Genomic DNA, 27,027 nt, shown 5'->3' on the forward strand with positions numbered 1-27,027 from the left:
TGGGAGAGAAGAGTTCAATATTCATTAAAACTCATGCAGCAAGCATGAAATCAGTTGGAGGGATTTGGCCTCCAGTTATGTGTGTGTAAGAACTATAGATGGGAAATCAGGGTTTAGGCTTCTTTTGTTTCTCCAGAGTGTTCTTCGTATATGTTTTCATTTTCCACCCATCTTATGATTTGTCGGTGAGAAAACTGGCAGCAGTGATTGGTTTCAGAGGTCGAGGGTCCCCAGCTTTGCTCAGACTCAGACGTTGAAAAAGAACTTTCCCGTTCACCCAGTGGTCCAGATGGAAACTCCACCTGCAAGACGTTCCTCTGAAAGTGGCAGCCTGTCAGCTATGGCATCCAAGGTCACACAAGTGACGGGTATGCTTCGGTATGCTTTCTGTGCACTGCAGTAGTGCCTTAGTGCTTCAAGGTTCGGGCGGGGGGCGGGGGGAGGCAGTATGTTCTTTTGAGCCCCAGGTTTAAATGTTTCCCAGATGTACTGTGTATACATTTCCCTGCGGCTACTTCACAGCTGGAGAGGATCTGACTTCCGACACGACACTGGGGGGTCCTGTAGAACTCATGCTCACATAGTTTGTTACTACCTTCACTGCCGAAGGCTTCAAGTGTGTTTTGTCTTTTTGATGTGAGGCTTTAGAGAAAGGACTGGAGTTACGTGAATTTGTGTTTCACAGATCATTTAGCCTAGTATTAAGTACAGACCAGGGACACCTACTTAAAAATTCTATTGAACTCGAATCACACCAGTCGATTTGTGACCCCTGAGTATGGTGGCAGTGTAAAATAGTGGATGAGAGCCGGAAACTAGATTTTAGTGCCAACAGTGTCTTTTTCTGTTCTAGGCCTTAGTGACATCATCTGTAAAGACTTCGACATTGCTAAAATTCCAAGGTTTTTTTAAATATCATTAATGATGTAATAATAGTATTGTTTCTTTGGAAAATAGCCTTAGTATGAGGAAAGATATACACAGTAATAGACTGTGCTTATCATGTGTGCCAAAATTATTCAATAGAAAAACACATAGGACTAAGTTCATCTTCCATTTTCAAGGATTTAGTGCTTTTTGCTCAGTTTTGAAACTAAATTGACAACGTAAACACGTTTAGGTAATTTTCCAGAACCATTGCTTTCCAAAAGTCTTTCATCCACTTCAAATCCTGCCCTTCCTCCAAAAGAAATATCCAAGAAATTTATAATGAAATACAAACATGGAGAGATAAATCCTGTGTCAGCCTTACACCAATTTGCACAAATGCAGCGGGTTCAGCTTGACCTTAAGGAAACTGTTACAACAGGCAAGTACAAAACTATGACAGTACTGGGAAATATTTTTCCTTTAGAAGCAGAACATTGAAGTGATGTTACCTTTGGTTATTGCATGGACTGGTAGGAATAGATAAATACCAGTTTGACAGATGTGCTTAAACTTTTATGTTTCTGCATTAGGCCTTCGGAGCCTCTGAAAATAAATATATAAAAGTTTTATTGTCATCAAATTGTAGCTTTTGTGTGTGGTTGGCCAAACTGAAGTCAGTCTCCTGGATTATTTGGGGGTCTAAATACTTATTGCACATAAAATATGCTTGCTTTTCTAGTGATACTAAGTATTTGGACTATGATGATCTTAAGAGGATTCTATGATTACAATGCCTAAGGAAAAATATCATTAAACATGGCCCTTGAAATTCAAGGGTTTGATGTGAAAAGAGCATCTGCGTAGTTGGTACTGTTTGTAGACTTGTCTGTTAGGGTTTCTACCATTCTCCTTTCAACTTTGCAACCTTTTTCATGGACCTGTGGAAGCCTATTAAAATGTAGATCAGTAAAATGTCTGAAGCAGCTTCTGACCTCTTCACGTTATAGCTAGTAATTAGGAAGAACTTTAGCCAAGTGGACTAAAAGAATGAGGGCTTTTAAGAGACATTGACAGGTTAAAGCTAGGGGTCAAAAAAGTCTTTAAAAAATCTTTGTGTGTATATGTACCTGCAAGTAGTTTGATTTCTTTAATTTTCCCAATAGTGTTTTGCCAGTATGGATCTTAAAGCTAATATCTTTGCAGAGGAATTTAGACCGCTTGATTTTAGTAAAGACTGTCACAGTGATAGCAACTTTCAGTTTGTTGCTTTGAATAAAATACCAATAAATTTAACAGTTGACGAAAAATAGGGTCGTTGTGTAAAAAGTGGCCTCTTTTTAATATAAAAGGTGGGCTTCATCTCTAAGTAATTTGTTAATTTTCCTATATTAGTCTCAGAATGCCCCTGGAAAATGTAAGCTATTGGTCATTATAAGAAAGAAAAAATTTACGAAAGAAAATTTTCACTACTCTGAGCAAAAACTACTCAGAAAAGTGCCTCATTGATTATTAATGGCATTCATTTTAAATTCAAAGTGTGATTGTATAGGCAGGGTATTGAGACTAGGATATCAGTATTAACAAGTTCTGCATGTGATTTAGAATCATATTAATTCTTGAGAACCCTGATAAAAACTGATTGAAGCCAATACTTATCAGGAAATATGTGCAATATCTCCTACATAAGAATCAGCTGTGTCCTCTGTTAAGTATACAAAATGCCCTCTGGCTTAGTAAATGTAGATTGGAACACAGATCATCACGAAGGAAGGAATTGAGGAAACTGATGTCTTAGATGATGGGAAGAAAGTAGTACCCAGATGCAGACAGGAATTTTTGATAAAACTTTGCTAAATGTTTTTAACCAAAGATTAGGCCTGTGGAGAAATAAGATGGTAGGGTTTATGTGCCGTGACATTGTAGCTAGCTGTCCATAACCAAAGTGTGGATATTTAGACTGTTAAAATCCACGTACCAACAAGCAAAACTGAAATGAGAATCTGTAACCCATAAATTGATGAGATTATTCTATTTCATTTTATATCCAAAAAAATGTGAAAGTAATTTTGGAAGAATGGACTTTCAGTTTAATTCCTTTTCATTGTTGTTTATATTTTGGTTTTCTTTTTGGGATCCCCCTCCACCTTCCCTAAGGTATAGTACATTGTAGTTGTTTGCTGTGATTCCCTGATCAGTGCATGGGTTTTTCAAAGGAATTTCTTATGTTTTGGAATTTGTAAGTGTTAGAGTCATCCAGAGATTGGAGGAATTCAACTTTATCCTAAAGTTTAAGGAAGAGAAATGTTACCAGAAGTCTCCTTATTTTATCTCTTTCTGATTGTCCAGTAGATTGAGTGCTGAGCATTATATTAGAAACTCACTGTTACCCTATGTATGGCTTATGCAGTATTCTAAATCTGTTTCTATTGCGCACCCTGAATCTGGAGCAAATGCAGCTATTTGAATCCTCAGAACTGGAACAGGGCCCCACCCAGCTTTGGTTTCAAACCCTGTTGGATCTACAGACAAACGTGTTTTAGAGTAAATTGTTTTCCAGAATTTTTGTTCTGGAATGTTTTCCTATATACAGACATTGTTTTCAAGAATATACTGTGAATTATTGTCGCAGTCATTCTGAGTTCTTTTTCAAGGTAATGTGATGGGGCCGTATTTTTCCTTCTGTGCTGTGGTGGATGGTATTCAGTATAAGACTGGACTGGGACAAAATAAAAAGGAATCTAGATCCAATGCAGCAAAATTCACTCTTGATGAGCTTCTACATTTGGATGAACCTGAACCAAGAATTTTAGAACAATCAGGTAAATATTCTTGATTTAAAAGTATTGAAAAATGTATCATTTTCCGAAAGGAATCATCTGATTTATATTAATGAAGTCACTTGGCAACTGTAAGATAGAAGTTACAGGAGTTGAATAATTTCCTTCAGTTTCTCTCTGTTGATGTATTTAGTAGAAGTTAAAATGCTCTTGCATGTTACAGTATCAAAAGATGAAATCATGTTGGTAAACTGCCTGATAATTTATCAGATTATTAATGAGTTCAAGTTTTAAAATGTGCTTTTTCGGGTGTTTATTAAATTCTTATTAAGCACAGAACCCTATCCATTTAATACTAAGGATTAAATTTGTGGGCAATTTTGGTAAAATGTGCCTGTTAAATTCAGTAAATAACAGTTCCTTGAAAAAATGATGGCCAAGGGTACCATAAAAATGTTAAGAATGTAAACCCCAGAATCCAATAGCTAAGGCTGAAATATTGACCCTGGCAGACACAGTATTTGTCCCTTCCACCTAAGTTTCACCTGTAAAGTGAGGGCGGTGATAGTAACAGCTGTGACCTACGGCTATCATTAGGATTAAATAAGTAATAGATCCGAAGTTCTTCACCAAACCAAATGATGGCTGCTATTATTAAATATTAATTAATTCGAAGAATATGTCAACATATACATTACCAATTTGGGCCATTGTTCATTTCACGTTAGACCACAGTTTGGTTTACCTGTAAATGAAGCAACTTTTTTTAAACTATACAATTCTTTTTCATTTGTATATGTTTGCAGCACATGCAGTTTCCAATCATTGTGGGGAGGGAGAGGGGTACATGTACATAATATAACCCGGTTTTTTTGAATACCTTTCCCTCCCTGCTTCTGTCCTCATCCTTTAATTCCCATTTCCTTCCCCATTTTCATTCTTATAGAAATTAATCTTAGCATACATTTATGGCAAATAACGTTTACATTCTTTGAGGTTGTTAGGTCCCCAGACATGGTATATCCTCATTCTACTCATTTCCATTTCCACTCCCACTCAGCACTTGTCCTTCATCTCTTGGACCCCTTCCCATTTGAAAGAGATCCACACACCCTCGTCTCCTTCCATTCATGTTTTATTTGGTTTGTTTGTTGCCTTGCTCAAATGAGGGATACCATATGGTATTTCAACTTGTATGTCTAGTTTTTTTCACTCACTATTATATTTTCCAGGTACAATGTCTCAAATCTGAGGCAGTCTTTTTTTAAAGGAAAATATTTAAATTTGATATTAAGCAGTGACTGTAAATTCATTCTTCTTAAGTACAGATCTTCACTTTATTCTACTCCTGAGTTGGTTTTTTTTTTTAGTCCATTAACTTCATCTTTATTTTCATTTCTTTCCTAACACTTAAAGTCTGTATGTACTTTCTGTAGTTGAAATCATATTTCAAATATTTTTGTTTTGTTAGTTTCAAGCAATTATTTAATAATCAAAAGTGACATTTTGCCACTACTCAAAATTTCTGAGATATAGTTTTTCTTATTGCTTTTCCAATGGTTTGTTGTATTTTGGATTTAATAGATACTTAGTGTGTTTTACTAATTTTCATGTTATTTTCTACTCACTACTATTTTTACAGTATTATTAATATTTTAGGGCCAGGTATAATTTTGTCTCTTGGAAGTGTTGGGACTATAATTTCCTTTTTATCCTTATCGTATTGTAATACTTTGATTTGTTGCTTACATGTTATTTGACCTACAGAGAGTATAGCTGTGATAGGGAAAAACTTTAGATAACTTAATAGATTGAATATTAAGGTCGTTGTAGAAGCACAATAAGTAATGTGTTCTATTAAGATTTGCTCCTTGTTTAAGGTGAGGGTTATCTGACTCTTTAACCAGTAACTTCTTTAACCTAACAAAGTTACCATGCCAGGGTGAATTTACAATATATATGTGCCTACCTTGTGTCTGTGACTTGTAAATAGGAACTGGAATTGTATTTACACATCAGAGACCACTAGAGATGAGATACTGGCTAAAAGGATATAACAAGGGAAACACTGAACAAAGCGGGCAGGGATAGGACCAGACTGGTTTCTGGCGTTCCCGCCCGCTCTCCAGAAGAAATTTTATTATTTTATCAGAATTCTGTGTCTCCGTGTATTTCTTTCTGAGATTTCTGCAACAGATGCTGTGGTTTCACTCTGTTATAAAATATACCTTTTTAAATTCAATATAAAATTAGTTCTTTTCTCCTGTTTTACACATGTATATAAATAAATCTGTTGGTCTTTTTCTCTAATACTAATAGTGCTGTTTTAGGTCGTTTGTGTGTTTGTCCAATAACTCTAATTATCTTGTTTTAATTAAAAATGTTTTCTATAAAGTATAATATTAGTTTATTTTATATAATCAAAGAATATTTTAATAGAGAAGTTTAACGTTTGTATTTATTGCTTTAATCGTCTGATGTTACCTGGCTTCTTTCCTTCTTTCCTTTTTTATTATGTACACATTTTCTTTGACGTTTTTTTCCTAAATATTTAAAGGCCCAGAAGCTCATCTTTCCAATAAAGTTAATTTTGAGTCCTAATTTTTATCATCTCATAATTTTGCTATCTCTGCTAACTTTTAGGTTTGTTCATGTTTACAGTTATTCATTTTTAGGGGCTGTATTATGCTCTGCGTGAACAGTTACTCCCCATGTGGAGCTTAATGACTAGTGACTTACTCAGATTTTTTTATAGATATCTTTGCCTGTCTAGGGTATTTAACAAATTAATGTAAAATATGGAACATATGACAAATAATAATATTAAGACTTTCCTTCAGTTTGTTAATAGAAGTCTTTTCTATATGATTATTTTATCAGCTATCAACTTACCTAGGTGTATTTTGTGCCCAGTGATATTTTCTTAGTTTCTATCCAGTCATAGAATTCAGTAGGATCAGTAAATCTGTCTTCTAGGAACTGTGATATGTACTGGATAACTAAAATTAAGTAAGGCCTGTCTTATACCCTCTATGAGCTAAAATACTTTGTTGAAATCAAGTTAAAATATACCTTGAGCATGCAATGTAATTATTAGAAGTGAATAATTGTAATTGGCTTTTTTTAAAAAAATGCTTTTCCTCTGAAGGTTTTAAAAATGTTTGTCTATGTAGGGCTAGAAAATGTTTTCCCTGGGAAGCTACAGAATTTAATTTCTAAACATTTGTGTTTTCTCTTCTTTGTGAAAAGTAAGGTAGCATTTCTGTAGCTACCACTTTTATATTCCTTACTGTTTCCTCAAAAACTGCCAGCAGTACCTTAATTACAGTGACAAGTTTTTGACTAATGTGTTTTTATTCTTGGTCTAGAGCCTGGAAATAATATATCACCCTTTCCCCTGTAATGTGCAACAGTTTCTTCTTTCTTTGTTCTAAACAGTTAAAGGTGCATTATTCTTGAGAGGAGATATAGAAGGAAAATAAGAGTTGAGTATTTCTTCTCTTGGTTATCTGTTAGCCTTACATGGTTTGTTAGTCTCCTTATAGTTCTTTACAACATATTTAGAAAAATTTCCTTTAGTTTTTCCATACTTCACTTTCAAAATAGTTTAGATTAAGTATTTTTCATGTATCTTCTTTCATAGTTTGTATTTTAGGTATAATTTTTTATTAACTACATAAAATATTTTTCAAGAGTGATGTGATTTATAATGCTATGTTAAGTTGTGAAAATTTTTAACAAATGCTACAATGATGTAAGAATCTGGTTTTTATGTTTATTTTACTTGACTACCTCTTTTTTAATCATTTCAGAAATTTTCAATTGTGGTATAATACACATAACAAAATTTACCATCTTAACCATTTTAAGTTACAAGTCAGTAATGTTAAGAACATTTACTTTGTTCTGCAGCTAATATCCACTCTTCATCTTACAAAACTGAAATTCTGTCATTAAATAATAGCTGAGAAATGTTTGTACAACTTGTTTGCTCATTTTTCAACTGAGTTTGGTTGGGCTTTGTTGTTAAGAATTCCTCTGTGTCTTGTCAAACCCTTGTCAGATATGTAGTTTGCAAATACTTTTCCCATTCTGTGAGGTGCCTTTTTATTCTGTTGTAGTGTCCTCTGATATACAGAGGTTTTCAATTTTTATGAAATCCAATGTGTCTGTTTTTCTTTTATTTCCCATGCCTTTTATTTAGTTTCTAAACATCTGTTTCCCCTTCTATGGGAAGAAATCATTGCCAAATCCAATGTCATAGAGTTTTTCCTCTATGTTTTCTTCTAAGACTTTTATAGTTTTAATTCTTATGTTTAGATCTTTATTCCATTTTGAGTTAATTTCTGTATATGATGTTAGATAAGGGTCCAACTTCCTTCCGTAACACAGATATCCCAGCATTATTTATTGAAAAGAATTACCTCAGCACTCTTGTTAAAAAATCATTTTACAGGCAGGGGATTTAGCTCAGTGGTCTCGCCACCTGCTGCACAAGCACAAGGACCTGAGTTCAATCCCTGGTACCAAATAAATAAATAAATAAATAAAATAGAGTTTAAAAAAAAATCATTTTACCATGTTTGTGAAGGTGTCTTTCTGGGCTGTCTGGGCTGTCTTTGTGCCAGTCATACTTTTTTTTATTAGTATAGCTTTAGAATAAGTTTTGAAATCAGGATATGTGAACTCCCCAAAATTTTCTTCTTTTGAAGATTATTCTTGGCTATTTGTACATGGTGTTCTAAAATACAGACCACTTTGCACAGTATTGTTTTATTTTATTGAGATTATCTGTGCATAATATACAAGATTTAATAACTTTAATTTTCCTTCTACTTGAGTCATACTGACCTGAGTAAATGGAATTAAATTCATCTTTGTCTGAGTTTTTTCTCAATTCCAGGAAGTATGTATTTACCTATAGTTAGCTTTTCTTCTAATAATATGAGTCCTAAGGCTACATTATTACTCATTCCTTGCTCATCATGTACATCTAACTAGTTTCTCAAAATTAAGGCCAGAGTAGTTCTTTTTTGCTTCCTTTATATGAATAACTCTTAAGAGAAATCCCTGTTTTAGTTGGGAGTCTTAGCTTCTGGAGCCTCTTCATTTAAGTTTTCCTGGTCTTTTCTTTCCCTCTGGTTTAGTGTCGTATTCTTTTTACTTTGGAGACTAAACTGAAAAGCATTTGCAAGGAATGAGACTTAAAATCATTTAAAACTTTGAATATAGCATTCCCTGGGAAAACAGTATTTAAAATAGTAAATTTTTATTCATTAATTTTAATAGCATATTACTTTTAATGTTTATACAGTATTATAAATATAGTAAGTCCCTGACTTACGAACATTCAAGTTGCAAACTTTCTCAGGTGTACTGTATAAGGCTCACTTTGTTGGCTTACAAATGAATTCAACTGATGAACAATTCTTGTGGAACAGATCACGTTTGTAGGTCAGGGACTTATTGTACAAAATTGTTCGTGTATATCTAGAAGAGGGCTTTATTTTAGCTGCTTTACAGAAGATTGCATCATTTACGAAGCAAGCCATATAGTCCTATAAGATTAGGAAGAATGGGCCGGGGATTTAGCTCAGTGGTGCTGCTGTCTGCCCCACAAGCACAAGTCCAGAGTTTGATCCCTAGTACCAAAAAAAAAAAAGATTAGGAAGAATGTACTTGCATAAGTAATACCAAACTAGGGAAGACTTTCTCAGGGCTGAAAGTTAAGATTTAGATCTAGGATATCCCTGAAAAGCCTCATGTGTTTAGAGGTGTTGGGTGCTGAATTCATCCTCTGATGAGTTCATAGCTGAACATATGGTTAAGAGATCTGGCCTGGTGGGAAAAGGCAGGCCGTTAGGGGCACAAACTAGAAGTGTGTAACACCCTTCTCCCTTCTCGGGGCACTCCCTGGCTGCCGAGGCATTGGTAGCTGTCCTCCACCCAGGTCCTTGTGCCATGGTCTTTTTGCCTTGAAGCCATTTGGGCATGGGCTGAAAGCATGAGCTAAAATGTGGGATTGTTGCTGTGAGTATACCTGATCACATAGTTCAGATATCTTTGGAAGTGGTTCATGAGAGGAGCATAGAACAGTTTAGAGATGCCAACCAGAGATAGGATGCTATAAACTGAGGTTGGTTGGAGATTCTGGTTTGAGCTTAGAAGAGGAGAATGCCGACAGAAATACAAATGGTCAAGGTCAATCTCAGGAAGTTTCAGCTGGAAACAGGACTCCATTGGCAGTTGGCCTACAAGCCATGTGTATTACAGTCTGGCAGAAAATTGGTCTTCCTTTTGCTCATGACCTGAGTTTTTGCAGGAGACTGAGATTAAGCATGGTAGTCTAATTAATCTGGGAGAGAACGTTTCAAAGCGGCCCAACATCCAGGCTGTGGCATGGATACTGCTGGCAGCTTTTAGCCAGGTCTGTAGTGAAAATCAGGGTCAAAAAGCTTATGTGAAAAGTTTACAGTTTCATCCCAAAGGAAGTGCCTACAGGGTTGGGGAAAAGGACAATGTGGTTGGTAAAAGATGAGTAATAAAAAGAAGCCAAGTACTTTGTATCAGGACAGTAGGAAAGATTACTGACTTAAAGGCATCTCAGCAAGAACCCACCCATCACAGACTGAAAGATGCAAAAGTGTAAATATTTGCTTTGAGGGGTGAGCCCCAAGATGTCCAGCTTATTCACAGCTGACTAGGAAAGCTTTTTCCAGTGTTCAGCTATCCAGCCATTCAGAGACCACTTCAGGCCTGGCCCGAAGTTGCCCAGCTACTGCTCCCACTGGTGGCAGACTTTGGAATCACCCATGTGGTTGGTGCTGGCTGTACGGGTGTACAAGAATGCAAGAGTTACAGGCTCAGGGAGGCTCCTACCTAGATTTCAGAAAAAGGCCTGGGAGGCCAGGCAGTGTTCCCTGGAGAATGCAGTGTGTGAAGATGTGAGAGTGCAGCTGAAAGTGTAGCAGGGAACCCAGTAAGTTAGGAATGCCAGGGCTATAGACGGTCTGCTGGGGAAAGCTGCGGAGCTTGGACAGAGCCAGCTCAAGAAAGAGGCTGTGAGGGCAGCAAGCAGCAGCGAGAGAGGGCTGGGGCCTGTGGAGCTCACATCTCAGCACAGCTTGTCTGGGTGCTGGACTGGGACTGCAGAATTCAATGTCTACCCTTCGGGGCTTTGCTTTTGGACTGGTCCTTTCTATTCTGCCATCCCTCCCTTTCAGAAAGGGAGTGTGTACCCTACAAGGTTGATGTCGGGAGTATTTAACTTCCTTTCAGATTTCTGTCAGGCTGCGTAGCCACGTGTTTGCCAGACTCACAGAGGAGCCTTTGGACTTAAACTTTTAGCAGTGCTTGAACTGGTTTTATACTCTGATGACCTTTAGAGACAGAGTACACATGTTTTGCATAATGAGATGGACATTGGTTTTAGGGGGGCCAAGGCCAGAAAATGTTATGGTTTCCATCTAAAATGTGCCCCCAAAGCTTCATGAGCTTTGAGGATGATTAGATTATGGGGGCATTATACTCACGGGTGGATTTATCCATTGTTGAGTTCAGCTATGATGAGACGGGTCCTGGTTTGAAGTGTGCCATTGGCAGTGTGGCTTTAGAAGGTATGTCTCCCTCCCTGGCAACCCCCTTTGCTCTCTGTTTCATGGCTGCCATTAATTGATCTGTATTTCTTCTGCCCTGGCCTCCTACCATTCTGCCTTGGAGCCAGCTGACTCTTGACTAACTCCTCAAAAATCCCATGAGCCAAAATAAACCTCTCCTCCTCTAAGTTGTGGGTGCTGGGTATTTAGTCCCAGACCCTGACCAGAAAACGACTAAAACACTGTGTTCAATGACCTGGAGTTGGCAAAAATCCACAGAAAAAGAATCATTCTTGGTTTATTGTTAACCATAGTAAGGTGCCAGCTCTTTGGTATTGTAAAGTCTCATGTGTCTTCATGTTTGCTGTTGTTGTTTACAGGTCCTCCTCCTATCTCTGCAGAACCTGTTGTTTCACCGGAACCAGCAATGTTTCAAAAGTACGTTATGGTAGGAAAGTCCTTGCAATATTGTTTCTTAGGTAATTAACCCAATTAAAAGTCTAATTAAATCATGCAGCTGAGTGTGGTGGTGCACACCTATAATCCCAGCACTTGGGAGGCCGAGGCAGGAGGATTGCCATGAGCTTGAGGCCAGCCTGAGCTAAGTAGTGAGTTTGAGGCCAGCCTAACCTACGAAGCAAGGCCCTGTCTCAAAAAAATGCCTAACTGACAATTTATGCTGACATTTTGTCATTCAACCTTTTCACAGTTGGAAAGACAAAAATGTTTCCCTATTCTTTGCTAGAAGATGAGGGGAGTAAGGAGTGGAGAGGAAAGATTAAAGGAAGGGGCTTCTCCTTATAAGAAGGTAGTTCATCAGTTTCACGAACTTTCATGAATTTCAGCCGCTTTTATGAGAATTCTTTGTGGTCTTGTTTCCTGGTGCATCGTGGTTATTGGGCATATTCATTTTAAATAATGTAGTCACATTCCTTTAAATGCCACTTATTCGACGCTCAGGCTCAAGAAAGGTAAAATTTCAGTTCGCCTTACTAGTTACGTGATCTAGGACCACTTGCTTCCCTGTGCACCTTAACTGCCTCATTTGTAAAATGACCATTTCAGAGAGTCCCATGTAGAGTGTAGAGTTGTTGTGGTGTGTCAGTGAATTCATACGTGTAAACTACTTATCTCAGTGACTGTCATGCAGTACATTCTTACCAAATAGCAACTTCCGTATTGTAGTACAGCCTCATCACATTCAATATTGGATGGTAGTTATCATATGCCTTTCCTGTCAAACTGTTAATTTCATGAAATGCAGAAAATTATTCCTAATTTCTACAGTGACAATGTATTAGAAACGCTTCAGACTTTAAAGTTTAGGGTATTTGTAAAATAAAAAAGAGCCTTTCTTTCTTTCATTTTTCAGGCCTGCAGGTTAGGATTTGAAAAGTTTGTGCCTATTCAGCCGTGGTCTTCTGTTATCTTTGGAGATGAACAAAAAGGCCCTGTACGTTTCCATGGTTGCATGGAGCTAATGGACCAGACCATGGAAAATAAGCGCATTCGAATGGCAGAATCCAACAGAAAAGCCACAAGGGATCAATAGAACAGCAGTGATCTCTTAACATTCAGCCTCTGTGGACATTTTTGCTCACTAACAAGGTTGAACCCCAAGGATTAGCAAACAATATAGATTGCTGTTACCCTAAGAAAACAGATCATAATTGGTGAAGAAAGAGTATGTAGTTTTTTAAAAAGTGCAAGAATTGAGTCCAGTTTAGAAGAAGGAGAACAAATGTAATCCTTCAAATTTATGGGTCAAAATAGAGTTGGGTATTGAAAATAGATTTGGGACTCACGGAAGTCTGTTGGGCAAGTTATAGAGGGAAACTTTTTGTTTCACAGACTGCCTGCTTTGCCATTTGCTGTGTCTAACTGGGCTGTGTCTTCACTAAAAGCAATAGTTTGACTCTGAATATAGGTCCAAGTTACTTGTAACCTGACTCACGTTACTGAGTATCATGAAAGTAGCAACTTGTAAAAAGAAATGGTGTTAATTGGCATCATATACATCTTATTTGTACCTCATCTTCATTCCCAATAGTTTGATGGTATTTTATTCCAGTAACAATTAGTAGACACAAATAAGGAAAACAGTGTTGTACTTGCTTCTCAGTTGTTCACACACATTAAGAACAGATTTATTAACTATTTGATTTCATTACATGCACAATATTCATTATTAAATATTACATTAAGATCAGGAGGTATATGGTATGCTAGTTTTCTTTTTCTGTGTTTTTTGGGGGGATACTACGGGTTGAACTAGGGCTTTGCACATACAAGGCAAACTCTCTACCACTCATCTACAATCCCATGCCCTGTTTGTATATTAACAGATCCCAAATATTCTTTTAATTTTTTTTTTTTGGTACCAGGGATCAAACTCGGGACCTTGAGCTTGTGAGGTAGGCACCAGAACCCCTGAGCTAAATCCCCAGCCCCCCAAATATTCTTTGTGATGTTTCCAGTGTACAGTAAAACATTTTCTTGCAACACACAGAATTCTTGCAGATTACTTTTGTTCTGTATTAAAACACAAACTATAGACCACATGATTAAATATATAATGCATAATACATTTAATCTGTGGAACCTTTGAAAAGAATGAAACAGTGCTAATCTCTTTTTTCATGTTCAAGACCAAATAAATGCAAACACTGGTGTATAGTATGCCCCAGTTTTTGTTTATTAAAATAATGCATTGTTTATAAATTGTTTCTCAAAATATCTATAGGAAACTTATAATAGCAGTTTTGCATCTGGAGAGGGAAACTTGTAAATGTATTCTTCATTTTATTGAAACAGGAATAGTTAAATGTGAAAAAGGAAAACACTAATGGAAGCTCCAGTGCCTCCTATACCATGAATTCTGGTAATAAACAGAGCCATTAGTTTATTCTGCTTTCTCTCAGAGCTTTAACTTGTGATGACTTTTTGGTGCTGGGATCACACTCAAGGCCAGCGCTGTGCCACTGAGCTACATACCCCGACCCTTGGCCTTTTCCATGCTATTACTTTACCTACTTTGCCACAAATAGAGCATTAATATTAAGAAAGTGCAGGTTTAATAGAAACATGAACACGTAAATGGGCTGAAATAAGTTACATCCAATTACAGAATGTTACTTGAGACCACTCATTTTGCATTTTTAGCATTTGTGTGACTTTGAGGTTGTGATTATTAAGCAAGTAAAAAGAATTTCTGTCCAAATCATCATGACACATCTCAAATATATGTACTACATGAGAGCGTGCTGCCAGTAACCCACCTCTTCCTGACCAGACCCATGATTCAGTGACATTCCAAAAGCCCCTACTAACCAAGCACATACTGTTCTCTGGTGATCCTAGTTATTTCCAACTATTTTAAAGCTCTTTCATAGTTAAGGAGTTTTTAAGAGTGAACATGAGACTATTTGAAGAGTCCAAATGCTTAGTACTTTGCAGAGGTTTTCGGTGGGTCAAATATTAAGGGACTGTATTTTGAGTGTGACAATGATTGGGGAAATTACTGCCACTCATTGGGATGTTGATCATCTTGCAATGTGTGGGACAATATATACAACAAAGAATTGTCTCTTGTCTCATGGGTTTTGCGTATCTTGTCGGACTAAACTCCACAAATGTACATCAGTAGTCCTCTAGCAAGAGTATGTAATGTTGACATACCTTTTAATATGTTATCAAAAAGCTCAATAGCTTGTATTCTTTTGTGCAAATACTTTAAAATTTCATTCATGCATAACTTAGAAATTTTCTTACATTTCCCTATAAATCATTATTCTCATTGTAAGTTTTTAATAAGACTCACTAGAAAAAAATCACAATGTTCTTCAAATTCATATTGCCTTTAAATTCTTTTTTTAGTTCATTTATTGGTACATTTTAGGTATACAATTCGTTTACATTTATCATTGGGTGTTTGTACCTGTACATGATGCATCTTGGTTCTTATTTTTTTCCCCATTACCTAGGCACCCTTCACCCACTCCACCCTTCCCTATTTACATAGATTTCATTTCCTTTTTTTTCTTCTTCTTTTCTCATAGTTTTTCCTTTCCCTCTTTTCCTTTCCCCTTCCCCTCCCTTCACTCCTTTGTCTTTGGACCTTTTTTCCTATTTCAAATTATCAATTATTCATTTTAATCATTTTAACCCTTGTTTACACTATAAATTTTTTTCTAGATGGGAGACATGCCCAATATTCTAAGATCTCACAGACTGTTAAAGAAATATTTAATCAACTAATTTCTAGTCACTCAGAATATCTGAAATGTACCAATTCATTGGCTGCTTTTATTGTTGAAAGAGGTAAGTCCAAATATTTGGGATGTGTTTATACAAAAACTAGTATCTTAATGATCTGAACTACATTATAGTAATATTTTTATTAACTATCTTTGGCTCTGTTGACAGTGGTATACTAATTTGAAGTGATTTTTTTCTAGCAGATGATGAAAACAAAACACTTTTATTTAATGCAAAAATGCATAAAAATTCACATATGTTAGAAAAATAATAGGGTTTAAATCTTCTGAAACAAGTGAGACTTCAGCTGAAATTTTAAGTGTTGATAAAGCTTTGGTGCATAGAGGAAAGGAAAACATTTTTGGAGAGAAGAAAGCATAAGAAAAGAGAAGAGTGGAAAACTAATTTTGGGACAATGAGGACATGAATTTATTACTAGTACACAGTAGTATATTTGCAGGAGCAATAAAAATACAGTTAGATTGATAAGATGGTAGCAGATTATTAAGTGCCTCATCAGCCAGTCAAAAGTTAGGTTTAGTAAGATTGATAATCTATGAAAGGTTTCAGACAGGGAAGGCAACACACTGTAATTATTGGAACATGAGCATCAGAGAGCTCTGCAGCTTAAATTACTTTGGGCTATTTATAAACTCAATTTGTCTGTGCTTCAATTTTCTTCTCCATTTTTAAAACTACAGATAATAGCAACAATAACCCTTATGTAATGGGATTTCTAGAATTCAGTGTGATAAAGTAATTAGCAAAGTACTTGGAGTTTAGTAAAAGCTTAATAAATTATGTTTGCAGTGATTCAGGTAAGTTAACTTTAAGTAACAATTGAGAGAAAATAATTTTTTAACAGATTATAGGACTTGAAACCAAGTTTAAAAAAATCATCATTTAGGTGGTTTTGATGGACTGTTTATAGACTTTAGATGAACATGAGCAGAAAGGCAATAAATTGTATTTTTTAAATATTGATATGATAAAATGAAGGTGAGAATGAATGATAGATAAACAAGATGAGTAAAGTAATAGCATCATTTAAAGTTTATATTGAGTAGCATTTGTACACACATAGGGATTCTGCAAGTGGATTTGAAGTTAGGTGGAGAAGAACGTGACTAAGAATAATACGTGCAGTTTTAGAAATTGGGAGCATGAATGTGGGTTGGGAACCCCTGAATGGAATCGTGACCATTCCTGGAGTAATGCACAATCAGTACATATTTAACAACTGTCATTAGCTTTTATTGCCTTACCTCATCATTTTTAGTTCCATCTGTAAGAAGCTGTGAAATCTGAGTGTCCTTTTCTCCCTCACCAGCAAATCTATGTATTTTCCTGCATTTGTATCCTCCTGTACTGTAACAGTAGAGCAAGGATCTCCCTTCCTTAATTCCTTAAACTTTCACTTAAATTCAAATTCAATTCCTCTCACATCCTGCTGAATTTCTTCTTTTGATTACCTCCTCTTTTCCCTGTATTATTAAGCTTAACTGTCCCACTGAAGCACATTCTTGCTGTAATATTTCCCCTTGAAACTCAGAGGTTACATCACTATTTCATTCCAGAATTTACAGTGACAGTATATTATTCCACAAAAGGAGGTTATTGAGTTAGAGTCAGCATTCTCAGGACCGCATCCCTCTCATTGGGATGAAAGCAGAATCTGTGCTCAGGTGTCCTTGAATAACGTATGTTTGCTGTCATCTTTCCAGTAGCCCCTAAAGCCTGGCTTCCTAAACTTCTGTCTCACAAATAAAAGCAAACTTCCTTTAAACCCTTGGCACCCTCCAGCATCAATCAGTAGTTGTTGTGTCCTTGATTTAGTGATCAAACTTTCTCAAAGAAATTGTTTGCAGCATCTACACTTTACTCCAGTTTAGTTGTTCTTCTCTTCTACTTCTTGGAAACCGCTCTTCTCAGTACTACCCACTGTCTGCAAGGTATAAAATCCAGTGAGAGGATTTTGTTCTCTATTTACTCAACTTTCCAGGAAAGTAAAAGTTTTACTACACCTCTTTATATCACACCAATGCTCTCCTGGTTTACTTGCCCTGCACCCTGCTCCTTCCACAATGTTGGCCATAAATTTGAAGATACAGTATATTATTTTTAACTTTGGTCACCATGCTATACATCAGGTCTCTAGGACTTACTCATATCATATAGTTGCGAGTTTAAACCCTTTAACCACCTCTCTCCATTTTTCCCACTTCCTAACCACTAGTAACCCCTCTTTTAATCTATATTTGATCTTTATAGATTCTGCGTATAAGTAAGGTCATGCAATATTGTCATTTTATGTTGATCTTATTTCTTTAGCATATCATCATTCATGTTTATCCATGTTGTTGCAAATGGCAAGACTTCCTTTTTAAAGTCTGAGGAGTATACTATTATATGAGTATATTTAAAGTGAGATATTTGTGAATATATATGTGGGAGTGCATATATAAATGGATATATATGTATATACTGATATATCAGTATGTATAAGTATCAGTGTATATAATACATGTGTGTGTGTGTTTGTGTGTGTGTGTGTGTTTTGTGGTACTGGGCATTAAACCTAGGGCCTTCACAATGAGCTACATCCTCAGGCCTTACTTTATTTTTTTTTATTTTGAGATAGAGTCTTACTGCATCATTTATTTTCATAGGCTAGGCTCAAACTTGTAATCCTTGTGCCTCCACCTCTTGAATAGCTGGGAATATAGATATAGCCCACCATGGATATATCGCAGTTTCTTATCCATTCATGTATTGACAAACACAGGTTTTTGTTGTTTGGCTTTTGTGAATAATGCAGCAGTGAACATGATTTCAGGTATCTCTTCAGGATCTTAGTTTCATTTCCCTGTGTGTATACCCAGAAATGTGGTTGGAGTTCCATTTTTATTTTCTTGAAAAATCTCCATACTGTTAATCCATAATGACTATCCCAATTTACTTTTTTCCCAAGAATCTATAAAGGTGCCTGTTATACACAGCCTTGTGAAAACTTATCTTTTGACCTTTTGATGATAGCATTTTATGACAAATGTGAGGATATTGTAGTGTGGTTTTGATTTACAGTTGTCTAATGATGAGTGATGGTGAACATCTTTTTATACCCTTTGCCCATTTTTAATCTTTCTTACAGTAGTAAGTTGTTGGATATTAAACTCTTATTAGATATAGGGTTTGCAGATGAATTTCTCCCATTTTATTGCTTTTTTTTCATTTTACAGTTCTTTTTCTTTGCTATAAAGAAAGGACTGATTGTGAAATGTAATGCCAGGTGGTTTTTACTCCCTTACCTATGATAGTTTTCCCATAGTGCTTGGTAAAAATCCACAAACTCCTCTTCTCTCTTTCTCTGTCTGTCTGTCTCTCTCTCTATATATATATATATGTGTGTGTGTGTGTGTGTATTAATATATAATCACATGTTATTATATATCATTATATATTAGAATATATATTAGAGCATAGTAGAATATACATGTTCTTTAACCTTATCTAAAAACATTTCTTTCATTCCACTCACTGCAGCAGTTATACTGGTTTTTCTGCTGTGCTTATGCTGTTTCTTTTTACTTGGAACACCTTTTCCCTTACTTCTCATGCTGCTCACTCTGCACACTGCAGCTAAATTCTTAACGCTGCTTATTCTTCACACTGAGACTTTCAGCTAATTTGGAAAAAATTCTGAAACTAATGTGCATGAAGTAACCTGTTTGCATTCTTGACATCTTCATAATTGTTTTTTTTCAAAACACTTAGAAGCATGTATGGTTTATTTAGTGTTTTTTCTTTTTTTTGCTTTTTGAGACAGGTTCTCCCTATGTAGTTTAGGGTTCCATTGAACTCACTATGTATCCCTGTCTGGCCTCAAACTCACAGCAATCCTCCTTCCTCAGCTTCCCACGTATTGGGATGAAAGGTGTGCACCACCACTCCCAGCTGTTTAGTCTTTTTTCTGTCTCTCCTGCTGGAAGCTTCATGAGGACATGTCTTAATGAAATCTCTTAGAAGGTCAGATAAATCTAAATGTGTAAGAAATAGTTGTGCATTTAAAAGCCAAGGATATATGGTGATTCTGTTGATTGTGCTAAAAATTAAATAAAGCACCAGTGTAAAAGACAGCTTGCCTTTCTCATTGAGATACTACTTTTTTGGTTTTGGTACCAGGGATCGAACTCAGATCCTTGTGCTTGCAGGGCAGGTGGTGGAGCCACTGAGCTAAATACCCGACCCAAGATATTGCTTTTGAAAAATTCAATCTTGAAATAATCTTATTTGAAATTGTGGAATTATACATCCATCTCTTTGGTCAATACATGTTACCCAATTAAAAATGATGGGATAGTGGGATTAGAATATAAGAAAGAGGGTTACAATAGCTTGCTACTGCTTACCTCTTTTTTTTTCTTTTTTTCCAGCTGGCCATCATGAAGTTGTCGCTGTAGGCACAGGTGAATACAATTGCAGCCAGTGCATCCAGCCACATGGAAGAGTGTTACATGACACTCATGGTGTTTTTACAGCAAGAAGATCTCTCCTTAGGTAGGGTAACGAGTACATTTAATGCCATCAAAAAGTAATGCTTCCAGTCCAAAGTCCACATATGAATGGTTTGATTTATCAATGGAATTTTACTGTTCCTTGAACCAAGGTTATGACAGTCTCTTATTTGTCCAGTTCATCCAATTATTTTCATGTTGCCTTTGGAAACATAGTAGTAACTTAAGTGTCTAGTGTGTCAATATTAACACCTTCCATTATTAAGTGCTTATAAACTAAGTTCTAAGAGTCTTACAGTTTTATTCAAGGTAGAGATACCATCTTTTTTTTTTTACTGGCTGAAGTTATTGGAAAATATAGCTTTAGATTTGCACCAAGTAAGCTTGATCATTTTTCACCTCTGAATTAGATATAATTATTCAAAGGCAGCATTAGAAACTGACGTTTCCATTTGTGATGTCCATGGGTATGGTTTGTCATACAGCAGAGTGTCAATAAGATATTCTTCAGTCTGACAGATATCGAAGAGAAAAAAAAAAAAAGGGCTGAGGTAAGCATGCCCAGTTACTTTCTCCAAACTCACCTATCACTCTGCCTTTTGCAAGAAGAATTAGTAGCAGTCAAGAGAAAAAAATAGGACTGTTACTCTTTGGCAGTCTTTGGCAGTCCCTCCTTATGAAAATATAAACTGTGGGAAGTGAATGTTATCTCCTACAATATCCACTTGCTTTGAGCTTACTTTTTGTCATACTTCTTCTTATGGAAATTTTCAAATGCATCTGGGAATAGGATAATAAATTTCATCATCCAGCTTCAGTGGTTATCACCACTCTATTCTTTTTATTTAATCTCTGTATTGCCACTTTTTGTTGTTGATGTTTTCTTCTTTTTTGGTACCAGGGATCGAACTTGGGTCCTTGCGCTTGTGCACTGGGCATCGAAACCACTGAGCTAAATCCCTGACCCCTGTTGTTAATGTTTTCTTTGTTGGCGCATTTAAAAACAGATTTTTTTTTTTGGTACTGGGGATTGAACTCGGGACCTTACGCTTGCAAGGCAGGCCCCAGAACCACTGAGCTAAATCCCCACCCCTGAAAACAGATTTTGACATTTTACCTGATCTCTAACAATAAGGAAAGAATCCTAAAATCTAAAAAAAAAAGTTATTGAAGTAGTCTGTATGCATGCTACAATTCATTTTCTTCCCATCCTCCTTGGTACTAATAGAATTATTTGACCTCTTTAAAGGCTGCCTCCTTTATATTTATTTCTTCCACTGACACATTTATATATTGATATTTAATTTTTTGTTACATATTTTTGTTGATGAGAGTGAATAGAATGAATCTTAAAGTCATGTTTTCTTTAAATGAATAAAGCAATATTTGTCCCTGAATTGATTAGTTGTAGTCTTTCAGCAGCTCTGCTTCACTTCTTAATACAGTTTGTGTTTATTATATTGGTTCCGTGCACTTGTTTTTTTTCTTTAAAACCACTAAGAAACAGGAGCCACTGTTGGTGATGATGGGATTATTGTTGATGTATTGCTGGCAATTTGTTTGCTTGGATGGGGAGGAGGCATAAAATTAAGGGAAAAGCTGGCTTTGCCCCTGGGAGGCTGGGAGTACAACTACCTGAGGAAGAAGGGATGAGCCAGTAGAGAAATGGGTCTTTTGTAGAGTATGATAGTCAAAGCCTTAAATGCGAAATAAAAGTGGATTAGTAGTCAAGCCGTGGTGTCTTAAGGCTGATCTTAAGGGGAGACTGGCCTCCAGTTGAGGTCTTCTTGAAAGATTTGATTATTCATTAAGCCTATATTATTTTATAAGTTCTCATCAATATCAAAATTTTTTACATATACATAGACATTGCTCATGACACATGGATGTGTGTTGCCCATTAAGATGCATTTTTATGTGTTTTATTATAACATTTATTTTAGGTACTTTGATAGACAGCTTCTACTCTTCTATAGCAAAAATCCTATCATGATGGAAAAATCCATGTTTTGTACAGAACCAGCTTCTGATCTTCTTACTCTGAAAGAAGATACCAACATTTACCTCTATATGAACCAGTTGCCTAAAGGATCAGCCCAGATTAAATCACAGCTGTAAGTATTAAGGAAGCTATTTTTAAAGGCAGCAGGTTGATCACTGCTCATATTCTGAATCCCTATACCAAACAGAACAAAAACTGTATGTGTATCCAAATCCCCCCTTCAGCTGTGAGTTGTTGTTCGTAGCACGTAGGGCACCACAGACCCTTTCCCCTTGCACTCCACTCAGCGTGATCTGTGACTACTTCTTAAAAATCCCATGTACTATACCACTTTCTTTTCTATGCTATTGTAAATCTTCTTTCTGCTTTTAAGATTTCACAAACTTTATGGAAGTATTGCTGTATGCACTATTCATATTTATGACCAAAACTTCATTGTTTAGAAGAATAAGTAGTATCATGTAGCATAAAATTTAAACAATGCAGACAAAGAAGTAAATGCACAAAGAAGAAAGTAAAATTCACTTCAAGTCTGACCTTTTAGAGAGAACCATAGGTACTATTTTGATTAAAATTTTTCTAATAATACTTTCAAAAATAGACATATTTCCTAAAGAAGATTTTCAAGAAAAATAATTTTAGTTTTTATTATTTTAATATTTTTGGGGGGTGAACATTAAATAAAAACTGCTAGTTTTTGTCTTTTTTCCATTTCATCATTTTGTAGTTTTAAAAATTTTTACACAGAGGAGGGAAATAATTTACAAGTTATGATAAGGACAAAAATGAGTTTCTCATTTTATTTTTAAAGGAAATATAAACAGTGGTAACATAGTGAAATTATCTATAATGGAGATGTAAATATGACTACTTTCTGTTTTGTGTTAATGTTTGAAACAGTCAATCCATCCTATGCTGCTTTGTATTTGCATCTGTTTCTGTTAACGGGAATTAAATAGATACTGTACCGTGAAATTAAACACGGTAGAGGACAGTAGCAGGTACATGTGTTGTCGATTATAATTTTCAAAAGAAGAAATTCCTTTTCTTCTTTCCCTAGGCGTCTTAATCCAAATTCTGTATCTGCATTTGAAGCCGGTGAAGAGCTGAGTCTGCACGTGGCTGTTGGAGGCAAAATTTATCTTCCTGTTTACTGTCCCACCACCGTTGTTGATAAAGTGAACAGTAGGTCTGCAAGTGACAAGTTGACAGGGTGGGAAGTTCTCGGTGTACAGGGAGCCCTGCTGAGTCACTTTCTCCCAGTTTATATCAGCAGTATACTTGTTGGTAAGTGGGACCTCAGTGCTTCTTGGCCCCTTTCAATAAATTCTCATATTTTCAGGTTAAAATTGGTTTTTCCATACATGGAACTTTGAGGATAAAATAGAAATCCGCTTTTTGGTTGAGCTTTCTGTTTCACACTTAGTGTGATAAAACTTGCCATTTTACCAAAGGATGAAGAATTAATTTTCTACTGAATTAGGTATATGCTGTCTTGAACTTCTGTTTGCATGGTATCTATTCCCCCATCCCTTTCTTTGGGGTGAAGATGCTTCCTTCAACTTCTTAAATCTAAAAGTTTCTACTGCATTGTATTTACTCCTCTTTGAAGCATGGAAAGTATTAAATGTCTATTTTGGTTCTTTTCTTAATTTTTTCCTTTTAAGTGGCCCAATGAGTAAGAAGTGACTAGAATGCAAAATAAATACATAAATTATTAATTTATGTCTTTTTTTGACAGAGGAGATATTTCAGAAAGCTGGATCTATATTTGGATGGTATTCTAGATGTTATCTCATTAACTGTTTTGGGCTCATTTCTATAATTTTTACATGGCCTTGTTGAAATAATTTACTACTGTCACTTGGCTTTTTTTGCTTATTGTTAATTTTGAAATGAATCCATTGACAAGCTTTAGGTCCCTGTTTAGGTAATATTTTTGTTTTTAGTGCTGCTCTGGATTTTTTTGTTTATTTTGCTTTGTTCTGAATATACCAATCTCAGGGATTTCTCTCATCGGTATTTCTCTTTATTGGTATTATTTCTCCTGTTCCATGTACATGCAAGGTATTAGAAAAAGGAAAATAGTTATTATTTATTTTTCTAATGTTATGCTAATTTTATTTGTGTGGGAAACATATTACTTGAATCATAATTCAGAAGACTCAAAAGGGCATATTCAGTGAAGAATCTCCCTCCCATCTTAGTGCCCCATGCACACATTTGACTTGTGTAGAAACATACCTGATTGGTTTTTTTGTTTTTATTTACATTAATAGTTAGGTTTTACTTATGGAAGTATAAGTATTTGATGTATATGTTTTTCTGTATTCTTTTTTTATTTCCAGTTTTTGTGTCTTTTAAAATATTTTATAATACACCCTCAGAAGTGGCTGCTTCCTTCTCTGCTTTTTCCAAATGCTATTATTAATGAAGAACCACTGTTTGGGTCATTTTTTAAAAGACTTAATTTGGTTACCAAAGTTCTTGTTCACTATGTTTTCTACTAGCCAGTTCGGATCGTCTCTAGATACTTTAAACTTTTCTGACTCTCTTTTTAAAGGCTTCTTTGTTCTTAATAAATGCCTGTATGCTTTCTATGCTTTCTCTAAAATCATAGCTTTGATAAGCAAGGCTTTCTTTGACTTTGTGAAAAGACATTTTACTGTTTGTCATTTGTATGATGTAACTCCATCTATAGTTTGTTTTAATTTTTTATTGGTATATGTTTGCAAAACCTAATTACATTCACCTTGGAGAGTTTGTAGCTATACATATAGCATCTTGGTAATTGTTGCTCCTCCTCTTTCCCAGCCTTGCCTCTCTCTCCTTCCCCAGACCCTGTTCCCATCTCTGCAGAATCTACTTCCTTTTTTCCCACCATCTCTCTTTTATTTTGCTCTTTAAATCATTTATATTTTGTGTGTCTTACATTACAGAAACCATGCAATATTTAATTTTTCTGTCTGATTTATTTAACTTGGTATTATTGTCTCAAAAATCTATCCATTTTCCTACAGATGACTCAAATTTTTCCTGTGTGGCTGAATAGTTAGTATTCTATTGTGTATATATACCCCATTTTCTTTACTCGTTCATCTGTTGATGGCCATGTAGACCACTTCCATGATTTAGCAAAGGTGAGGTTTGCTGCTATAAACATGGGAATGTGTCACTGTAACATGATACCTTTAACTCTTTCGGGGTGATACCCAAAAGAGATATACCTGAATCGAATACAGTTTCTACTTTTAGTGGTTTTTTACGGACTGTCCATAATGATTTCCATTGTGGTTGTACTAGTTCTACAACAATGTAGAAGTGTTCCCTTTTCCCCACAACCTCACCAGCATTTTTTGTTTTTTGCATTCTTGATAGTATCCATGGTGACTGTAGTAAGATGGAATCTCAGTGTTGTTTTGATTTGTAATTCTCCAATGGCATCAGATCCTGAACATTTTTTCATGTACTTATTGTTCACTTCTACTCCTGAGAAGTGTCTCTTCATTTCAGTTTGCCCAGTTTTGATCAGATCTTTTCTTTTGAGTTCTTTATATATTCTGGATATTATACCTCTGTCTGAGGAGTAACTGGAAAAATATTTTTCCCATTCTGTAGGTCATCTCTTCACTTTGTTGATTGTTTCTTTTGCTGTGCAGAAGCTTTTTAATTTAATATAATCCTGTTTGTTGATACTTGGTATTATATCTTGTGTTACTGGGTTTCTAAATTCAGGAAGTCCTTGCCTTATGTCTATGTCTTCAGGAGTTTAATATTTGTGAAGAAAGACATTTTACAATTTGTCATCTGTATGATGTGACTCCATACTATAGTACTTTTTTTTAACAAGTTTTCTTTTCCTTTAGTGGTTTGAAACAGGAGCTTAAAAATTAAATCTGGTCATTTTAATTGTCACCTTCCACTAGCAACATAGAGCACCAAGTAGCAATAAAAGTAGTTTGGCTTTGGAAAAAAATGCTTTTGTTCTCTTTCTTGGCATCTTTGTAGGACACACCTAATACTAATTATTGGTAATCTGTCTGGTATTAGCTAAGTACATTTTAATGTGTTTGAGTGTGAAAAATATGGATCTCTGCACATCTTACGATCTTTATTTGAAGTACAAGACTTATGAGGCCGAGGAATGTACATTTTTAAAAGAACATCACCAGGTGATTCTGATACAAGTAGTTGTATCATACGTTGAGCAATGCCCATTTAAAGTATCTGTACACTAAGAGTATTATTTTGGCAGCTAAAATAATCTTTAGAGTTAATTGAACTTTAGCAGTTATATGATAGAACTTCTTGCCTAAATATGTAGACTTCTTAAGCCACTCTGAATAGAAGATCATCTGGGGCCAATGTAAAAGCATCTACTAATGTGTCATGTACCACCTCCACACAAGTCATGTAAACATGGTGTACTGCCAACAATACTAATGAAAATACATAAATATAACACAAAAAAGACAGCTGGTGAGTTCTACTAGTTAAATAGTTACAAATCTTTAGAAATGCCTTCTTTATGTAAAATTGAAATTTACTTCCCTTTAATTCTGTACTGACAATACAGATTAAATCTAATTCTTTGAAGATAACAATCCTGTCCCCTTTTTTTTGGTTCTGGGGATCAAACTTGGGACCTTGTGCTTGTGAGGCAGGCGGCAGAACCACTGAGCTAAATTCCCAGCCCCCTTTTCTTTTAAGTCTTATAAGGTTTTTCCAATTCTTATTTTGATTCTTCAAAACCTGTATTAATATAATAGAATATTTATTAATGGAAAAATTATTATATTTTATTTCATTTTTTGATGATAAAAAATGAATCCAAGCCCTCTTCCATGGTAGGCAAGTTGTCCAGCACTGTTATGTTCCTAGTCCATGTATTATATTGTAAACTTTATTTTACTTTATGAAAAGTTGGCCGAAGTAAATTTTATGATGTATATATTCTTAAAATGTTCATTTAATCATTTTTATGGTGTTCATCTTTTTCCTTTTAAAATTTA

At 35.5% G+C, this 27,027-nt stretch overlaps 1 pseudogene across 1 annotated transcript; it reads left to right on the plus strand.

Annotated features, from left to right (window-relative positions):
• On the plus strand, positions 1-23,774 carry LOC147820507 (adenosine deaminase domain-containing protein 1-like; annotated as a pseudogene). Its single transcript, XR_015448457.1, has 8 exons — positions 1-368; positions 1,121-1,309; positions 3,522-3,689; positions 11,623-11,690; positions 15,437-15,562; positions 19,933-20,056; positions 21,957-22,127; positions 23,076-23,774. The product of XR_015448457.1 is annotated as an adenosine deaminase domain-containing protein 1-like (transcript).
• The last annotated feature ends 3,253 nt before the right edge of the window (positions 23,775-27,027 follow it).

Source organism: Heterocephalus glaber, unplaced genomic scaffold, assembly GCF_053883595.1.
Source record: "Heterocephalus glaber isolate CG9 unplaced genomic scaffold, H.glaber_assembly_v1.0 deba00001868, whole genome shotgun sequence".
Taxonomy (NCBI): Eukaryota; Metazoa; Chordata; class Mammalia; order Rodentia; family Bathyergidae; genus Heterocephalus; species Heterocephalus glaber.